The sequence below is a fragment of the Hoplias malabaricus genome, chromosome Y, assembly GCF_029633855.1.
Source record: "Hoplias malabaricus isolate fHopMal1 chromosome Y, fHopMal1.hap1, whole genome shotgun sequence".
NCBI classification, from domain to species: Eukaryota; Metazoa; Chordata; class Actinopteri; order Characiformes; family Erythrinidae; genus Hoplias; species Hoplias malabaricus.
The window spans coordinates 61,181,779-61,194,597 of record NC_089820.1 but is presented as its reverse complement, the minus strand read 5'-3'; the positions used below and the strand labels follow the sequence as shown (position 1 = coordinate 61,194,597).

At 40.1% G+C, this 12,819-nt stretch overlaps 1 protein-coding gene across 1 annotated transcript in view; it reads left to right on the top strand.

Annotated features, from left to right (window-relative positions):
* The window catches only part of LOC136677968 (potassium voltage-gated channel subfamily B member 2-like), a 33,482-nt gene that overhangs the window by 8,674 nt on the left and 11,989 nt on the right, over window positions 1-12,819 (top strand). The gene's annotated exons all lie outside the window — the stretch shown is intronic.

Here is a 12,819-nt window from a genome sequence, read left to right as displayed (position 1 = left end):
CTTGTTGGTGAATGGAGCATTAAAAATACCATTAAATGAACTCGCATTGAAAGTTACGGCTGTAAAGGAAATATATTTTTAGAACATTCCACTGCAGTAAAGTTTATCCCTTTATTTCAAGTGCGATATTCACTTATTTTATTCTCATTTTTAAAATTCAGTCCTGTTTTTATGTTTGTGTTTGTAAAAACCTGAGTTATTAGTGTGATGTACTTTATGTAGAGTACACAGTTGGACATTATTAAGGACACTTTTGTCCAGGATTTCATCGGCAGGAAGAGAGTGTCATTTCTGTGATTGTATTCAAACAGAACGTGTGGTTCTCTTGGTTATCAATAAGTCAGGGAAGGTCTAGCTGACACTGTTTGAGGTGAGCTGCGTCCACTCAGTCCCAGCAAAAGGATCGCGCCTTAATCTCCTTTGGTTCCTAGTCTGCTCCCTTAAATAGCACACGCTCGGAAAGGCCTGGCTTGTCTGGTTTATGCCTGGAGAATGCCATCTGGTCACATGGTCCTAATTAGGAGGTGCTTTTCCATCGCTAAGAAAGAGTGATTAAGAATTAGAGAGTGGCAGAACTTCACAGTCTTTTCTTTACCTTTCTGTCCACTTTTCTCCATGTTCGGGTCAAGGAGAGGTGGAATCTATCTATGAACTCGTGCAGATGGCTGAGCTTTTATCCTTTCTTAAATTAGCCCCCCGTTCCCAACTTACCGAATTTGAACAAGAAATCGGTAGCTCTCGTGTGATGAGTATTGGCAGATTAAAAATCCTCCCAAGATCCAAAGGCCTTCACCTTGCTCTTTGATAGCTAATGTATCGATTAGCTGTAGCCTTGGTCCGTTTTAGGCCGTCCCCGTCCCCCTTGACATTCTCCTGCCCACGGCATCTCAGAGGATTGAGCCGGGCGTCCTCTCCAAAGGGCACCCGGCTCTAACCCCGTTGCATCACATGATCAGGCAGAGCTACTTAAAAGAGCTTGCCAGTCTCTGAAATAAAAAAGCATGATACAGCTCTTTAAATAATTCACTGAACAATAATCAAACCTCAAACCTAATAATTGTGACAGCGTTCTCAGAAACGTAATACAACAGCAAGCCCATCAGAAACGTAATACTAGCAGCAGTGGGACACAGTGGGACACATCAACACTAGTAGTGTTGTCAGAAATGTAGCACAAGCAGAAAGTTGTTATAGTGTAACAGACGTAATGCTGTCAGTATTGTAACACAAAGAGATGCAAATCTTACAGCAACATCGACGTGTAACACTTTTACAAACTGGGCAAGTACAAAGAGTGTCAGCCATTACACTGTAACACATTTGTCAGAAATGTTACACCAAAGCAAAGTCAGCAGATAATACACATAAACACTCAGCAGAGACGTTGGTTTTGCTCAGGCTGCATCTACAGCTGGATTCTAAATGGAATTTAATATTATCGTTTTTCCTTAAATCTGTGAAATAATCCCGTGGAATCTATTTTAAGAGAATCCATACCGAAGTAAAACATTTCATATGGACACAGACTCATTTGTTAAAAGGTGTTTGAAGCGGGTCCAGTGAGATCAGGTTGCTCCTGTTGTCCTTAAGTGGCTATAACATGAATAATAGATAGGCTTCATAGGCTTTATAGTGAATGTCAATGACATGACACTGCTGTAGTTGTGTTGGAGGAAGATGAGTGTGTGTGTGTGCACTGTTCACTGCAGTGCGTGGGTGAGACTGGGTGTGGGTGGGTGTGTGTGTGATAGAGAGAGAACACAAGAGAGAGAGAGAGAGTGATTGTTGTTGCAGTAGAGAGGTGTAGATAGTAAATACAACATTTATACTAGAGTTTTTTGCAATCATGTATTGTTAATTAATATTCATAATTATTTTTATATAACAGTTCAGTCAATGGAACTCTGAAATATGCCAGAGATCACAGTTCCACTGCTCCATGATTCATACCCCTCATGGTATGGTATGGGCATGGTATGGTGGTGTAAGGGTTATGAGTGACTTTTCCTACTCTGTTGGTCAAAGCTATGCTTTTTCTGAGGGGATTATACAATCCATGCGTGTGCAGCCGGACACCCCTATTTTCACACGTTAGGACGGCCCAAAAACAGCATCCACTAACTTTTGGAGATGTAGGGAATCTGCGAGGGTCAGACCAGTACATTTCCTTGATGTTCAGTATGTATAAATCTATAACGCTGCATCGTACATTCTCATCCTCACCCCTCCATTTTATTCTCAAAGCTAAATCCCTGTTTTTCGTCCCGTTTCCATCAAAGCGCTTCTCAGCAGAAGCATCTTGGTGACATTTTGATAATACTGAGAATTTTGGCCAGCGTCCAGACATCACTTTGGAGGGCCACGTAGGTCAGGGGGGTGAAGTGAAAGAGGAAGAGCACTTTCAGGGTCCAGCGAGATTTTATTAACCAGAGTGTGAGATGATATCAATCACTCTGGGATGGCTTCACCCTTTCAGCCCACTGCAGGGTGTATGTGTGTGTGTGTGTCTCCCTGCACAAAAACACACAGCCATCATCCTAACACAAACATTAGGGAGAGCTTGTATCACTGCCATTTTAAAGGAATTATGCTTTTGTGTTTATCTCAAAACGGATTTTTGAAAAATAATATTTTATTTTTTAATAAATAAAATTGGGATTTTTTTTTCTGATTTTCAGATTTTCATTCTGATTTTTTTTTATAAGTGAATGTCTGGGACTATTGGGTTTTCCAAGAGCTGTGGCTGTGATGTCTTAATATCAGTGATGTCAATTCATGTGTCTTTTTGATTGGTTGAACTCATCTGCAGGCAGTTTTCAACCTCTGTGTTTGATATGACAGTTTTCAACTTAAAATTGGGTAAGACTCACTTGATCAATGATCTAATATCTATTTTCATTCATTCATTATCTGTAAGCTAAGGTGGGAATACACCCTGGAGGGGGTGCCAGTCCTTCACAGGGCACACACAACACTCCTCATTGACAGTCACCCAGAGTAAACCCACGCAGACACAGGGAAAACACACAACGCTCCTCACTGACAGGCACCCGGAGGAAACCCACGCAGACACAGGGAGAACACACCACACTCCTCACAGACAGTCACCCGGAGGAAACCCACGCAGACACAGGGAGAACACTCCTCACAGACAGTCACCCGGAAGAAACCCACGCAGACACAGAGAGAACACACCACACTCATTACAGACAGTCACCCGGAGGAAACCCACGCAGACACAGGGAGAACACACCACACTCCTCACAGACAGTCACCCGGAGGAAACCCACGCAGACACAGGGAGAACACACCACACTCCTCACAGACAGTCACCCGGAGGAAACCCACGCAGACACAGGGAGAACACACCACACTCCTCACAGACAGTCACCCGGAGGAAACCCACGCAGACACAGGGAGAACACACCACACTCCTCACAGACAGTCACCCGGAGGAAACCCACGCGGACACAGGGAGAACACACCACACTCCTCACAGACAGTCACCCGGAGGAAACCCACGCGGACACAGGGAGAACACACCACACTCCTCACAGACAGTCACCCGGAGGAAACCCACGCGGACACAGGGGGAACACACCACACTCCTCACAGACAGTCACCCGGAGGAAACCCACGCAGACACAGGGAGAACACACCACACTCCTCACAGACAGTCACCCGGAGGAAACCCACGCAGACACAGGGAGAACACACCACACTCCTCACAGACAGTCACCTGGAGCGGGAATCAAATCCACACCCTCCAGATCCCTGGAGCTGTGTGACTGCGACACCTACCTGCTGCACCACCGTACTGCCCTAATATCTTTTTTGTCTTTCCTAAAGTACTGTTGGACCTGTCTGTAATTTACTTAGAAATGCTGCTGAGATGAAAAGGTTATACTGTATAATAAATATAATATTACAGAAATATTTCCAAATAATTCACAGAAAGGTGTATAATAGAACAAGGCTGGAAGTGTTTAATGCAGAACAAGGATGAAATGTTGATAGGTTTAAGTGATGCTATTGAATGAGACTCATGCATTTTTCACTCACTTGTTACTTAAAGCTGGATTAAAAGCCAGTTCCAACTCAATGAAGGTGCTATCCTTCACCAGCGATGACATTCTACATCAAATTACACCATTTTCTGGAACATTTCTCTGGGAAAGCACTTTCCTTCTCCTCTGATGGATGAACATTTGCTCCGGCAGCTTCATAAAGATGGTCATAACACCTCAGGCTATTAGCAATTGTCTTAATGATTTTAGGCATTTTACACTGAATTTTCAATATAAGCATTGACCAGGTCACATCTGTTGCCCTCAGGACATTTAGTCATTCATTTAAAAGACCCATATCATGGAAAACTGAATATCGCTGTCTGTTTGAAATGAAAAAATGAAAAAGTGTTAAATTCCTAGTCCACAGTCATTTTGCATTTTGAAATTGTCATATTGTCAAACGTGAACATATTTACATAAGACCACTCATTTCACCAGTGGCCTATCCTTATAGGTGTGCTTCCTGTAGACAGGCTGTAGCACAGTTATTGCTAAGAAAATGATTAAATGTTGTGCTGTTCACAGCTGGCAGACAGTTTCTGGATTAGTGCAGTTTTCTGAAGGATCTGACAGGAGCTGAAAGGAGCAGCGGAAATTATTTTCCCTGAGGATATATATAAGAAGACACTAATTTTTGAATATGCACAAAACAGTAGCCAATCAAAGCAGAGGTCATTTACATATGAACGTCTTAAAGGGACAGTGAACACAAGTGATTTCATTTTAAGGGATAAATAAAAGCTGGAAAATCAATTGTTGACAAGTGGACTGCTGAGGAAAAATGATTTATGAAAAATGCAAAACGTGCCCTTTATTAGTTTTAAACATAATGGGATTTTTCTAGTATGTTTCTTACTTTATAAATCTTTGCTATTTATGTCCTGTGGCCTAGAACCCTGAAACGGATCAGTGTTTTATATCTTAGTGCTTCACCAAGGCACTGTTTGAGAAAGTTTTTTGGGGGGACACCTTGAGGGTGATTGATCAACACTGGTTTCAATGAGACACCCCTGTGTGTGTGTATGGGAGGGGGGGGGGTGGAGAGTAAAAGGCAGAGAGTTAAACGTAGAGGACAACCATTATTTCATGGATCCTTGGTGGATGACAGGGAGCCTTTTTTAATAAAATGTATCCGATGATTCAATACTGCTGTTATATATATATTGTAAGTTTCTCCATGTATCTAGAAATGTGGACCCAATATAAAAGACCAAGACACTGTAGCTATTTCAGACAATGATTTCAGTGTTTTTGGAGTTATATCTGCATAGAAATGTAACATCTTAGAGGTTTACCCCGATACTTTTCTTCTCTACTCTTTAATACTTTGCAAAGATAGGGTCCTCCATTTAATTAATTCAGCTGTTGTGGCTTAAAGGTTACGAAAGTGGGTGTGTGACTAAAAGGTTGCAGGTTTGACCCCTGGACCAGCAGGAAAAAGATGGGGGTGGTGGGAGATGAAAGTGTGTTACCTCCTCCCTTAACATCTAGAGCTGAAGTGCCCTTGATCAAGGCACCTAATCCCCAGCTGATCCTTGGGCACCAAGATGTCCACCACTTTGTGTATGTGTGTGTTCACTGGCCCAAAACCCCAAGGTCTGTGTGTGTGTGTGTGTGTTCACTATTACAGATGGGTTAAACATGAAGTCCAAGTTTTATTGTACTCCTTGTGCAATAACGAAAAAATAACAGTGTTCCTGACAGTGGATGAATGGAGATAAACAGCTCTGAAAATGTTCATATCCGAAGCAAGTTTGGAGCATGATTTTCTCCCTCCTCTGAAAGATGAAAGCTTCGAGTGCTCTTTTTTTAATGGGGCAGTTTTGGGTTGCAGGTCTGGCGAAGTTGTTATTGGATCTCGGCTTCTCAGCGTTTAATCGTTTTGTGAAGACGTCCTAGTTTCTCGATTGCTGTTTTCACTGGAATTGGAATACATTAAGGGTGGCCTCTGACTTTTCTCATTACACGTGTTCTGTTGTTGAGTATATTGACAACATATTGCACTATATTCGTTTTTATATATGAGCTTTGCTTATTTTACTACACAGTCAATATATGCCTTAAGCTTTATTACATTTCCTTAGAGGATCCAGGCTGTCGTTTAATGTGATTACCAAGAACCATTTGATGAAACGCTATTTTAGGATGTTTGATCAATACGTCCACTGATTATACATGTGTATACCATTAGAATATTACATTTAAATCCAGTCATCTGATAGCTTTTAACTCTCTTTTTAACTCTCTTTTATCTCCTCTACCTTCCATAAGACGGGGGACAGCTTTTTCAAGTAATTACTCAAGGTTTTTTTCAGAATTATGACCAGGTTGAATGAATTTTATTCCTTAAAGCACTGTACTTACCCCCTCAAATGGCCTTACACACCATTTCTTCTGAAATGAAGAGCATTAAACTGGGAGTGTTTTCCTACTTTACAGCAGCTAACAGCCTCTAATCTAATTAAGAAGAACATTTCTGTGAGGATTTGATGGATTTGAAGCCAGTGATTGTTCATCAAACCGTTTACATACAAACATGCTTTAAAAATATGACTTTAAAGAAAGTTTCCATTTCCTCGAGTCAGGGACCAAAGGGCAAGGCCTAAAGCTCAGGTCCATTAGCTCCGTCTGAATCCGTCCTTAAGTCTTTCCAGGAAGATCAATCTCCAGAATGATTTTTAGAGCTCAGCGAAGTTCCAGTGGGCGTCTCTCTCTCTCTCTCTCAGGGGAGAAATGGAGAGATTTCCAAATAAAGTGCTGCCCAGAGGTTTGCGGTATTTTGGGGAGGTCAATGGCAGAGAAGTCAGAAACAAGAGTCATTAAAGTTATTCACCTTATCAAAGTCACAGTGGCGCTCATCTATCACTGAAGACCTCAGCTGACCATGCACACGCGCACAGACAACACACAGACACACACGCATTTTCTCTCCGCATGGACATAACACTTCATCACTATTATGCCTTTCAGATTAAAAAAACCTGAGTTATGGAGTATATGTTAAACTCAATATGTTAAATACTGCTTTTGTCAGCTTCATTCCTGTGGTTTCCTATTGTGTGCGGACACCTGGTCATCCAAACTAACATGTGAAACCAAAGGGGTTACTATTGTTTTTCTCCTCTTTTAATTGCAGTAACAACCCGTATTCTTTTGGTTACACATAAAACTAGTTTTTAGTTTTTCTGTGTTGACTTAATTGCATTCAGCCATAAAGGATGATTAGTTCTATCTATAAGTATGACAAACTTGTCATACTCAAAGGAACTGGACTGAGAGCAGAGTTCCACTGCTCCACGGCCAAAGGGCTGGGGACTTCATACCTATCTAATTGATGCACAAAGACTGGGCATGGAGACGTCTCATATGTGGCTACTCCAGCATCAATTCACAAAACCTTTGTATGAAGATGATCTTAGCACCTACGGAGCCCCTAAGGTGACATGGTGGGTTTATTTAGCAAGTCGTGGCCACTATATAGTATTTTGAGGCCACAAAATACTATATAATGGCCACAAAATACTATTTTGAGCAAAATAATATATTGAGGCCACAAAATAATGTATTGAGGCCACGAAATAGTATTTTGAGTCCACAAAATAATATATTGAGGCCACAAGATATTATTTTGAGGCCACAAAATAATATATTGAGGCCACAAAATAGTATTTTGAGTCCACGAAATAATATATTGAGGCCACAAGATAGTATTTTGAGTCCACGAAATAATATATTGAGGCCACAAGATAGTATTTTGAGTCCACGAAATAATATATTGAGACCACAAGATAGTATTTTGAGGCCATGAAATAATATATTGAGGCCACAAGATAGTATTTTGAGGCCACGAAATAATATATTGGGACCACGGAATAGTATTTTGAGGCCACGAAATAATATATTGGGACCACGGAATAGTATTTTGAGACCACGAAATAATATATTGAGGCCACAAAATAGTAAATTGAGGCCATGAAATGACACACTGACAAAACTTGTACAAACCTACATTGTCTTCCACCATTTTTGCTATTTGATTCTCCTCCATAAATCTCTCCTGGAGAAAGTTCTCCACTTCGCATTGCTTTTCCATGTCATCCATGAACCTCAAGGCAGTGTGTGTAATGTTAACCAACTGCAATCCAGTGTTAGACTTAATCTCAAAGGTTAGTTGTGTGGTTGTTCAGCTGCTATGCCGATCAAACTTGTGTGCGTTGCAAATGCAAATGCCTTGGTCGAAGCTTCAATATACTGTATTGTGGCCTCAAAATACTATCTTGTGGTCTCAAAATACTATCTTGTGGCCTCAAAATACTATATAGTGGCCTTGACTTGCTAAATACACCAACCATGTGACCTTAGGGGCTCCGTAGAGAGCACAATAAAGTAACTGAATTCATCAATTGGTAGAGATTTCTAGATGCTTTGGGGTATAAAGTACTCTACTTCGTAGAGGGTCACTGAATTTATGTATGAGAGAAACTGCTCTTGTCTGTCTTGTATAATTCAATTTGTCAGACTTCATAAACTCAAACTTGATATCAGCAGGACAGGATGTGCTGACACAGTGTCAGTGTCTGATGGTGTTCCAAATTACAGCTGACAACATTTGGCTTGTGAAGTGATTGTTGTTTGTGAATGTTTTGACTTCAGCGAAAAGGTGCTTTTCTCAATAAAGCCCAAACATCACCTACTTTGACTTGATGTTGTTTTCGTGTTATTGGTCACTGCCTTGTGTTTGCAGTGTATGTTTTGTTATATATGCATAGCATCATCATAATTTCAAACTGTTTTGTTGTCTGTTATAGTTTCAGCAGCTTTAACATTTAAAATGAATAATTTGATACAATATGACATTAAAAGGTAATAAAACTGGGCAAAGCACAAAACCCTGTGGCACACCACAGAGAATTTCATGCTGAGGCTGAACTGATCTTTGTGAAATTTTAAATTACACAGCCGCAAATTTCTGCTATTTTAATTCATTTATGATTCAAGGCAAATATTGTCAGCTTTATATAAAAAATCTATTAGATTTTAGAGCGCACAAAGAATGCTTACACAAATTCCCACAACATATCTTACGCTGTTCTGTATTTATATTCAGTTAAATTTGACTACAGAGTTTTAAATAAATCCGTTACAATAAGTAAATACACAATAATTGTAATCATTTTCAATATTTTGTCCATATCGCACAGCTCTGAAGTGTTTATGTGCTGTGTGTAAGATTTGGCTGGGACCGGATCGGAGCTGGAACGCCCCGCTCTTTAATGATGCTCACACTGGAGCAAGCTGTGTGTTATTAACATGACGTGACAACAAAAGTGCCTGCTATTACCTCCACCTCCTGGCCCACTCAGCCTCAGAGCCTCTGCCTCAGCCAGGAGCCTTGCCAGCTTCTTTTTAGGACAAAGCTTTGTGTCTTTATCTTCTAAACACAGCCTCAGACTCATCATCAACATGTTCCATTCCGCTTTGCTTCGTGTATGTGGTAAAAGCTATGTTTTAAAATGCAAGGATATGCCCATGCATTTTAACTTTAAGTAGAATACTTAATTATTAATATAATCAATATTGACCCTGTCGTGTCAAAGGTGAATCCTTTTAATTCCTTTAATTTATTAAAACCATCCCCCAGAGGAGTTGGGGTTTGTCATTTTTGGTCATGGTCATTCTGTGATTTGTATGTGCTATTGTGTTGTCTATCAGTGTGTAAAAGAAGTGCATGCTGTTGTTATTGCTGGACGCACTGCAGTACTTTCTAAAAACACACATTCAGAGATTCTCAGAAGTGTGTAGAATATGTTTTTAACAGCTGGTTTCAAAGTCTGAATTGTTGTTTTCTGATGGGAACATAGCAACCGACACCGAATTCTTGATTTGGAGAAAAAAAATATTTGTGGGGTTAAAAGGCAGAGAAAAGTTACTTATCTGCTTGTCTTTTAAAGGGTTAATGAAGACAAAGGCCAAGTTGGACAGGGGGAATAGCAGGCTGTGAGTGTGAGGGGTTTGGTGTGTAAAGGAGGATTTGCCTGTTCATCAGGGCCACATTTATTGACTAATCACTGTAATCAAGACACACACCCCTCCACTGTGAGCTTCCTGCCTCCTCCGCAGAAAACACACTCCACACATATATGCACACACACACACACACACACACACACACACACACACACCAAAAGAGCCTGGACATACAGAGGAAAACGACTTGTTTAACCCTTACAGGCCCAGATGTAGCTCTGTGGTTTTGCTGTAGCGTGTGTTAGACTGACATCACAGAAAAACACACGTAATACACCATGTTATGGAATTATATTATGGAGCAAGTGGTATTACATTCCATTACAGAAGTGCATTATATTATACAAGGGGAATCACATTACAGAAGAAACAGATTTAATACACCAGGGTTAAGTTGGTTATTTAGTAGTGTTTAAGGTTAACTGATCAGATCAGTGTCACTGGATGATACTCACTCAAGGTTTCAAGGTATGGCTTTTACTTCCAGAAAAGAACAGGTGACATTGTGCTATCTCTTGAAATTCCCTTCCATTACATGATGGAACAAATGGACGTACATTACAGAACTGAGCTGCAGAGCAAATTACATTACACTATTCAACTACATTATATTACAGATTAATTACATCCATTCATTCGTTCGTTCATTCATTCATTCATTATCTGTAACTGCTTATCAAGTTCCGGATCGCGGTGGGTCCCGGAAAACACAAGTCCTTCACAGGGCGACACACACACACACATTTACTCACCCACTCACAACTATGGACACTTTTGTCCAATCTGCGACACAGTTATGTACATTAAAAAATAAACAATTCATGCGTAGAGCCAGTTGACTTTTGAGTATGTTAATGATGGACTACTGTCCTAAAGACCAACAGGAAACCAAAAGATATGAGCTACTCATTTCTGGAAATTGTTGGGCTTTTTCCCAAATTGTGCACTTCACTGACTATAAAACTAATGCTACCACACTCACAAAGACTGTGCGCTAAACATTCCGAGGGGAACGTGAAACTTATTGCCAAATATAAATGTTTTTATTATCCAACATACAGTGCATTATTTTAGTGCAGAAACTGTTATTTTACGACCTTAAACTTGGCAGTGCATTGTCATAGCAACAGTTCATCACGCCCTGTTAGTAAAATACAGTGTAGTATGTTAATATTCTTTGTAATTGCCTGACAAACTCATACTATTAAGATTAGTACATAGTATATACTGTCTAACTGTGTAGTACACAATTGGTATGCAGCCTATGTTGAGTTTTCTTTCACCATGACTTTGACATGAACTTGATGAGTGGTAACAATGAATGAATGAATGAATGAATGAATGAATATTCCTTGGTTTCCTCTAGTCCACTGTCTTATGTCATTAGCATGCCGTAGCATCCTGAATGTCACTTATTCAGCACAAAGGCTTCGCTAGGTCCCTCCAAATAAACTCCACCCTTTGAAAAAACCCCAATCAAACAGATCCCCTGTCAGCCTTCCATAAATACCACCCCGATATCGACCAAGACGTTCTCGGGTTTCCAGACAGAATTTCCTCTTCCTCTGCGGCCAGAAATGATAACAGTGTTTTCCAGAAATAATTCAACCTTCACCCTCTCCCTGTCAGAGCCAGGATACTCGCAGAGCGCTGCTTCATCACATGCTTCTCTAATTCTCCACACAGACATGGGGATGAGCTCTTATAGTGAAGATTGTACTGGGTTTTTATCTGTATCTGTATTTACAGTAAACCTACATGGCTTTAAAGTATGAGATACATCAAATACACATCAGTATATGATTTTCTAAGACTTTTAAAGAAATCCACAGGGATACTTTGTCCTCATCTCTTAATTTCACTCTTAGAAATGGCCTCATCTGCTTCATACAATCAAATTAATTCCAAAAAACCTGGTCTCCTTAGGGTCTTGAATCTTACGCAAAACTAAACACGGGCATGCATATTCATGCATACGCATTGTGATGAGTACATATGTTAAGCCTCTATCAAACCCCTAAATTAATGCTTTGTTATTTATTATTAAATGTATGTTTACTTATTAACAAACTTTAAAAAAATGAATAACTTGAATTTAACTCTCAGTTTGAAATAGAAATGAAAAGTGAATAGATGGCTACAGCCTTTTGCAGTGTTTTATATATATGTTCATCATTCAGTCATTGTTTGTAACACTTATCCACTTCAGAGTCACGGTGGGTTTGAAGCAAACACAGAATCACTGAACGCAAGGAGAGAACACACCCTGGAGGGGGCGCCAGTCCTTCGCAGGGCGACACACACTCACACATTCTAAAAATGTTCTGAGGAATGGAAATAGTGGCATAGGGGTGTGTACTTAAACGTGGAGCTGTCTGTGGTGCTGAATATACTTAGTTTTCTTGCACTGGAAAAATGTAGAAGTTTTAAAATGTCCATGAATTCCAGTGTAGATTTATTGGTACCTATCCCTCAAACTAGGACCAAAGACTCCAGTTTCGTTGTAAATCATGACTTCAGCTCAGTTTAAATACACAATAGAACAGAAACTATTAGATGGATTTTAAGCAATATTTCTTCTTGTTCTGCCTACTTCAACAGGACTTGATTAATTTAGTTTTAACCCTGTGTCAAAATGCCTTGCTTATAGCTAAAGCTTGGTGTTCTGCAGTCAGCTGTTAAAACAGTGAAGCTACATCAGTGTCAACACTTCCTGTACTTA